Source organism: Taeniopygia guttata, chromosome 2 (genome assembly GCF_048771995.1).
Source record: "Taeniopygia guttata chromosome 2, bTaeGut7.mat, whole genome shotgun sequence".
Taxonomy (NCBI): domain Eukaryota; kingdom Metazoa; phylum Chordata; class Aves; order Passeriformes; family Estrildidae; genus Taeniopygia; species Taeniopygia guttata.
The window spans coordinates 62,489,322-62,497,972 of NC_133026.1; the positions used below are offsets into that span (position 1 = coordinate 62,489,322).

The 8,651-nt window shown below is 40.5% G+C and overlaps 1 long non-coding RNA gene across 1 annotated transcript; it reads right to left on the minus strand.

Annotated features, from left to right (window-relative positions):
• Positions 1 to 374: 374 nt before the first annotated feature.
• LOC140682314 (uncharacterized) lies at positions 375 to 7,875 on the minus strand. The gene is made up of 3 exons (XR_012053862.1): positions 5,448 to 7,875; positions 3,079 to 3,198; positions 375 to 2,813 (listed from the first exon to the last, which is right to left on the minus strand). It is a non-coding gene; the product is annotated as an uncharacterized lncRNA (long non-coding RNA).
• Positions 7,876 to 8,651: the final 776 nt, after the last annotated feature.

An 8,651-nucleotide genomic window follows, 5' to 3' on the forward strand; every position in this document is an offset into this window, starting at 1 on the left:
CTGGAAGTGTTTGTATAAGCACAAATTTATAATCACATGTCCTACTATCCAAATGCATGCCTATATGCAAAAGTCTGGAAGTACAGTTATCCACTAGATCTTAATGAAACTGAAGGTTAATAACGCTGTGATGCCAAATGTCTACAGGATTCTGCATCTTATATATTTGGCCATAGCTTCACTCAAACCATGATTTCCTTATTTGTTGCAGTATTGCCAAGTTACAGATATAAAAGTCTGGGGGAAAAAAGTACTATGAGAAGAGAAAACAAGATTAGCATTTCTGTTTATCTCAGCCTTTTATGTTGGTATGGATTTTATTTCAAATAAAAAGCCATAGTCTACTTCTGCTCCTAATTATCTCAAGCATACGCTTCAGATCAAGAAAACACATCTGTGGGTCAAGTCCTTAAACTTTGCATGGAACAGTAAAAACTGCCTTGTGGGCAAGGGAGAAATAAATTTTTCCTCTATCCAGATTTTTCTTTTTTAATACTTAATTTACACATAAATTAAGGGAGAACTGATGTGTTTTTAAAATCTACATAGTTCAGTGAGGTTTTATGCTCAGTCTCCAATTTCTGTCAAAAGGAAACAAGAATAAGCAATGAGATGAAGATTATCATGCAAAAAGGTCATATTGTTTTAAGAGGAATGAATGAGTGAATAAATGGGCTAGCCTCCTGCAACTGCATGCTTGGTGCTGCTTATCCTAAAAAAATGGCTGTGGAATAACAAAATACTTATTGGAAAGGAAAAAGAGGGGCAGTCAAAGACCTAGAAAGACCCAAGTTTAGGTGATTAAACTCCTGGCATTTCTTGTTCCAAGGAGGAGCTAGAAATGGGAGATGGAAAAGTATAATAAATTATGAATAATCCAAGGTGTAGAAATTCTGTTCTCTCTAACTGAAGACACAATGGCAAGGAGATACCTGATAGCTCTACATGGTGGTGACTACAAAACTGAGAGGGCAAGGAGTTCACAAAGAGCAAGAACTTCTGTGCCTCAGGGTGTCATGATCACAGCAGAAATCAGAGAGAGACTAGACCATTTCTGTGACTACTGGGAATAAAGCTATATATAATTACACAAACTTAAGAAGAGAAATTAAATGTTATGCTTCAGATCTTAAGCCACCCTGCAGTTATTAGAGACTGAGATGGGAAGGGTCTCTTGTACATCCTTCCACACATCACCCTTTGGGAGGAGATGCTGGAGTGTGTGTGTGCTGTCTGTTTCAGGTGAGAGGTTTTGTAAAAGTCTTTGCAGTTCACATGCACACTAATGTGACTCTAAGGGCTTGCTTTGGAGACTGGGCTATTCATAAAGATACCTGGCCTAGAAATTCTTGGTTTCTATTAATATTTGGTGACAGCATCCCAGAGGTAGTTCAATACCTTTCCCATTTTCTCCCTGCCTCTTTTGTGGACACTTACTTGATTTATGGGATTTTGCTTTTGAATGTGTGCTAGTGCTTTAGGATTCAGTCCTTGCTCACCAGTGCTGCAGCAGTCACGGATGGCTGATGGTGCTGCAAGCTGCCTTGGTAGCACCCTGAGCAAGTGCTGGCTTTGCCCTGTCCTGCTGACAGAGTTGGAGTTATGGTCCCAGAGGAGCAATAATCCACTCCTGAAGATGTTCTGCAAGAGGCCTAGCTAGTATCACACTGCAGAAATATTTTATTATTGTTAACCAGGACGTCTTGGAGTACAGTATCAAAGAACTCCATGTTCCCTTCAAAGTATCATTAATATCATTGTTTGAACTAAAAAAGGGTTACAATATGTTTAGCAAGAAACCTTGAAATTAATTACATTATATTCCAAATATTATTTCAAGCTTCACAATGAAAGAGGGGCCATTAACTGAATACCTACCGGTATTCAGGATGATAGTTACTATCAGGAAAAAAGGGATTAAAGTCAGCACATATTGAAAGACTGTAGGATCTCTGTTTATTTTTCAGAGAAGCAACACTACAGACAGTGACAAATTGTTGTAATTACAGTGTCTCAAGCACTAGATGCAATGTGTTCAAGTTAAAAAAATATTTAAAATATGGATTTTTCCATCTCTAATTGGGCAGGGTGCTCTGCAGTGCAAGCATCAATAGCATCCATAAAGATCTTCCAGGCGTGACCTTGTGTCCTTGGCTGTAGCTAAGCCAGGGCACCAGGCAGAAATGTGTCTGCACTGGGGTAAGTGGGGGCAGAAATAAACAGAAATGGGGAATTTCAGCTCTTGCTTTGCTACTGCTTTATTAGTGGGTTTTTGTGACTGAAACAAGGAATTCCCAAGCATGCATGGAAAGATGTTCCTACTCATTCTAAGTGTGTCTCATCTGACTAACTCACTCTGTAATCTAAAATTAGGGAGTCCCAGGAGACTATAATCTCTTTTGGTCTTCTTTTCTGCTGATCTAATAATTTCTGATAATAAGAAACTATACAAAAGAATCAAGCCCATTGAATCGAGCTGTGGGCATAGTCTCACTTTTGATTTATTGCCTTTTCCTTAGTCAGCTGTGAGATCAGTTCAATGTGTCAAAAACCTCAGGTGTTGCATCATTTGCCTAACATGGACAGCAAGAAGGAATGAGATGTGTTTTACTGGAGGTTGCATCATTATTTCAGGTTTTCCTTGCAAAGACTGAAAAAAACCTAGCTGGAATCAGATCATCATTATGCTTTCTTGTCATACCTGCATGCCAGCTGCATCCACGTGGGAACCTGTACCTTGCACAGTCTAATTTTTGGGGGGAATCGTAGTGTTTCTCACATGCCTGGCATTTTATGATATCCTAGATTATGGCCTGCAAAATAAAGATGTATGAATGTTTGGAGACAAGTTAACGGAATGAAAAACAAAGCACTCATGCTCTCCCTAGAAAGATGTGCATTCACAGGGACACTGTTAGGAGACTCAAATTTATCCCTGAATTTTAATCACTAATAGAGTCGTTAAAATAAATAGAGCAGTATGATCTTGTAGGAGAGGTTGATATCCCCTTCTTCTAGCACATAATTACACCATGCATAGCAATTCTTAGATGATTGACAGAAGCCCCACATTTATACCTGAAGTTCAGAGAAAATTCAGGAGTTAGAGCATGACTTAGGTTTGCTGATTACCACAGCTGTTGCAATAAGAGATTTTAAAGCTTCCTACAGTTTCTGCTTCACAGTCTCAAGCCATTTCTGCAAGTACATACAGAGTGACACAATATTGTAAACAGAACTGAATTTCAGATGCCCGACACTTCTCACAAAAAATGCACAATGGTTTGGCCATTTATGCAGGATGGGGTTATGAGAAATCATTATTTTTTAAAATTTATGTCTAAGATGATCCAATGTAGTTGGGCAGCCCAAGACAGTAACAGAAGGTACCAAAATCTTTTCAGACAAAACAAGCATAGGACAAAGACTGCAACAAAAAAAGTCTATGCTTTTTTCAGTATGCCCCCTCCCAAGTCTGAGATAAAGTCAGGCTACCCAAAAATCCCCTGCTATGCATCAACATTTATCAACATATAACTGCTGGCAAAAGAGCTCCAGATCTCTAGCACTTACTAGCCTGGAGAATGTCAGCTTGCCATTGCTGTTATCTTGTCTGTGTGCCCGACTAAGAGATCCAGCACCTGGCAAATGCCACAGACATCAAATTTACAGAGCTTTTTTTTTTTTTTTTTTTGTGGTCCGGGTTGTTTGTATATCTTATTTTAAGGTAGATACTTGTGTGTAGCATAGGGATGCTTTACATTCCTCACAAAGATGCAAGTCACCCACTTCAGTACTCATGTGATAGGAAACTGAGTTATTGTACAGTCTTCAGTAAAACACTCCATGCTACGTTTCCCCGGTGTTCCTGCTTCATCCAACACAAGGAATGAAAGGTTGTCACTTAATCAGAGCTCATTCAATGTTTTGACTTCTTGTCACTCAGCTTGTAGCCCTTGGCTTTCTTTATGGTGCACTGTTCAGTCCCCACTGCGGGGAGAAAATTAATCTTTTTCTTATGGCCTCATCTCTTACGACACATCCCTACAGCCTCCAAGTGCTTTGAAGTATTAACACACTTATGCAATCCTACTGAAAATGCTGTATTACTCTCACTTTACAGAAAAGCTGCTGATGCACAGAAGGATACAGCTTTCTGGGAAGGTCAATATCCCATATTCAGAGTGCACATTCCACTATTTCAGTTGAAACGTTTAGGGTTTAATCCTCCACATGAGACTGGAAGCAACTGAGAGCTGCAAAACTTCTGCAGTGCCTTGCAGGATGGGAAGGAATACCTTTCTCTAGGACCATATTCAGCTGCCAAAGGCTCCATTCCCCTTCTACCAATGGCTGCCCCATTTGTCATGTATCTCCTAACTTTGGATCTTAGTGAAAAAGAGGTAGAAAACAAGGATTCAGAGCCAATGGGATGGGAATGTGTGGAAAGAAAGTGGAAGCCATCTAGTCTGCTTGCTTTTTGTGATGCAGAAAGAGGTAGGTCTGCCTTCCTTTGAGCTTCAAGACCAGCAATTCCTCCATCTTTCCAGATATGCAGCATTTTGCTGTTTGCAGAACTGTTTGCTGGTTGCAGAACTGTTTGCATTTTCTTCAAGAAGCCTAACCTATATTTCCTTGCCATGGCAAAAAACTTTGGTCTAACAACTGTGGACAGAAAGAGCATGTGTCCTCCTTTGGACAAACTGGCTTCTTCCCTCAATCACAGCTTCTCACCAGAGCCACACTCAGCATTCACAGTCTTGCTAGGAATGCAGCGTGTGATCAAATGATCTGATCGTGAGCTGTGCCCACGATACATGGAGGAGCAAATCAGGATTTGGCAGACATCCTTGATGATTGCATTGCCCAGCTAGGTCTTTGCTGTCCACCATGACAATGTTCTTTTTACATCATTCTTCAGAATTGTATTTATATACATGAATATTGTTCTACATAATCTATTTATGTACACATGTATTTTAGTAAGTGCCCCGCAGATTCAGAAACTGATGCAACGGGGTATCACTGAAGCAGCCAGCGAGCACAGATCTGGTGACAGCCCTTCCCAAAAATGTAACCAGAGTATTGTTTGAAGTTCTAAGACTTACTCTTTGATGCTTCAAGCACATATTTCCTCTAATGCTCTTAAACAAACATCCAATTAAATTTATCAGCTGCTGACATTCACATGTTTGATGTTGATTAGCAACTCTGCATTAAATTAAAATTTATGTCCAGGCTATTCTACCACATGGTTGGCCAGAAACCAGCTGCCCAGGAGCAATTGTGCTCTATTAATCCAGCCCCATTTTCTCCGTACAGAGCTGAATGCAGTGGGAGTCTGTCTCTGGGGAGAGCCTTTACTGCTCACATTAGCTAAGTTCACAGGAAAGGATTAGAGCAGATTCTTACAACTGACAGGAAAAAAACCCTCAAATTCTACTCACTGGATCTCAGTGCATGTGGTACCATTTTGTGTAGCTCCAGAGATGATCTGAACGTGTCCAGCCAGCAGGATCTTCTTCTGCTCAGAGTTGAAGAGTTCAGTGGGAAAACCAGTTGTTCAAGATTAATTTTATGAATGTCAGATAGTAAGGAACAGCTTGCAAAATCAGTCCTTAAATCAGCTGCCCCAAGGCTCCCTGCCACTACTGTATGTTTCTTCAGCTGCAGAGTGAAATAGCAACAAGTTTCCCTCTGTGAGTCTCTGCTCAGTGGAGATCTTGATGTTGATTGCTTCATCCTGCCCAGGATGAGGCTCACTGCGAGGGCTGGACTTCTGCCTGGAGAGCCACACTTACTTGTAAAAGGGTGTACTTTCAGCCTGCTGAAAATACCTCTGAGGCAGGAGTGCATATATGTTAAGGATGAGGGGGGGAAATCCTTTAAAATGTTTAATAGTACAGAAAGAGATAACTTATGTAATCCGCTATGCTCAAATAAAGTCATATGTGGCTTAAAAAATAAAACAAACAAAACTCCTAGATCTAGGGTTATATACTTTGCATTCAATCTTTTTAGGTATTGCTGTTCTGTGATACAGCTTCAAAAGCTTGCAGCAGTAATTTCATTGCCCCAGAGCTGTGCCAAACATTTAACTAGTCAGCACATACCTATGAAAGAACCTCTCCACTTCTGCATCATCATCCCTCAAATGCAAACCACTAATGCAAAACAGTTGACCTTCGAGATTCCCTCAATTAGAAGAGTGAATAATATTCAAATTTTATTAGTATGGATAAATTCTGTTAATAACAAAAAAACTGTTTATACAAACCATAAAGAAGGAAAAAAAAAGCATATGCCTTTTAACAATGTATATTGTAAATTTTTGAAATTATCTGAAGCAATCCATTTCATTGCTGCTTATAAAAAAGCTCCTTAGCAAATCACACCTAGGGGTGTTTACAACAGAAAACAAGACAAGTAGTTTTGACAGTTTAGGGCTGAGAAGTAAGGAAAGGACCACCTGTCCATCCCTACTCCTAATGTTGCTATTGAATGGCTGTCTTGAAAGTTCTCTGGGAAAAGGCAGCAGGAATCCAAAAGGAAAATTTAAGCTCAATACTGAAAAAATTGACAGTGAAGCTTTCTATAGAGTGGTGTCTCTGAACAGCTAGTAGCAGTCCAACCAGCTGGGTCATTTAGGAGTGGACTGGCCAAAATGCCAAAGCATACAAACGCCCATGCTCTCAGTCTTTTTAGAGGTAAGATAAAATGAACCTACTCAAAGGCTTTTTTTCTCTCTTTGGCTATTATTCTGGGGCCAGTGAGAACAGAAAACTGCCCAATTGTAAAGGTGTAGGCACTTTTGTAAATGTGCCTCAGCACTGAAACTAGTCCAGCATTCCAGAAAAGAAAACACATTTCCTGTTTTTGCAACAGGAAGTCAGGGTCTCAGCATGATATTCCACCAGGAATAATGTCAGTTTTCTTCCCTGCTAGCTTGTCCTGTGATTTTGTAATTCAGCTGCAGGGCCATGTGACAGACATAGGTAATCACCAAAGCAACCCAAAAACTATAGGCTTTCCACAGTAACTTACATTGTCACTTAAAACAGCTTATGTTATGTGGGTCTGGAGCTTTGCTCAGAGTGATTGTAGAGCTCAGCCTTCCAAGCCCAAGAGGCATTTTTATGCTCCCACCTGTGATGCTCTGCCCACCTCTCCCCTTATGAGGGAAGGCCAAAACTCCCTCTGGAGCTGTAGCTTGTCAGTGCTGCCAATATCATGTCTCCGGATTAGAAGTCAAGTCCAGAACACTGTGGACTCTGTTTCTAAAAGAAACATTTTTCCACAGCTTTCCTTGCTCACAGCTAAACTTGAGAGCAGATATAACAAGGGGAGGCTCCTGGGTTGTAGGCCATAGTACTGGCTACATACAAGAAGTAAAGAATTTCCTCTGCTCCCACTGTTCAAAGTCAATAGTGGAGATTCTATTCCTCAGGAGTTGCTCAAAAACTTTTGCCCATTTATTCTGCTTCAGTGACCTTTGGTTTAAGTGTTAGGTCTCAGCAATACAAGATTAGTGAATAGACATGAAAACCAACTGTATTTAAAAATCCCACTTCAAACACTCTTTCTATTAATTTCTTCTCTTTGATGCTGATATTTCTGCTGTCTCCACTGTTACCTACAGAATCTACTGGCAGCAGAGGGCTGAAAGTCAGCTCAACAGATGCTTGAAATGCCACTACTCCCACTGAGTGCATCTGAGAGACTGGTGGCTCCAATGAAATGCACTGAGACTGGGAGCATTGCAGAAGGAAATTATGCTTCATTCTGGAATTAGTATAGCAAGACCTACTGTTCAATCAAGCTTTCTCTGAGCTGTGATTAAGATACAGAGACAAATCCACTAGTCTTTGGCAGTCACCAGCGTATTTACAAGAGCATATCAGTCTGAATTTCTGCTTCCTATTGGCAAAGGCCACTTCACAGGCCTCTTATTAGAGAGTGGAACAAGCATCTTCATGCTCTCTCCATGGATTGCCCCCCCCAACTCCATACAGCCCACATGGATCCATCTCATCCACTTACTCGGTCTTCTCTGCCATGTGGACTACACAGTGCTTGGAAAACTGAGTTCATGTGCCTCAAGGTCTCTGCTTCCAGGACTGACAAGTCTTGTCAGTCTTGTGTCTTTGTGCTTCCTTTAAACCACTTTCTCATTGGTTTTGTTCCCCTCACTTGGAAGTTTTTTTGGGTCATGGACCATTACTTTTGAGACTGAACAGCTTCTTCAGGTCCTGCTGGTTCCAGCACTTGAAATAATAAGACACATTGATATCTGTGATGGTAATGTGGTGCTGACAATGGACAGCTTGGATTCTGACCAAAATATCAGCCCCACCTCCCAAATCTAATTCCAGACCTCCAGTCTAGAGTTCTGATTTTAGATTTTGTTCTAGACCTCTTTTTTTTCCTCTTTGAGAGATTCTTGAACAACTGTCAGAAAGACTCGACTTGTGATTCAGAAATAAAAAGGCTTGGCAATCACCCTGACCCCTTTTGAAACAACATCTTAATCTACTGCTAAAACGTACTTTTAAAACTCATGGAAATACGTTCTTCCACATATTCTTAGTGAAATAGCTAAATAAGGCACTAGGCATTAATTTCAAGGAAAATAGTTAGAAATGTCACTTCAG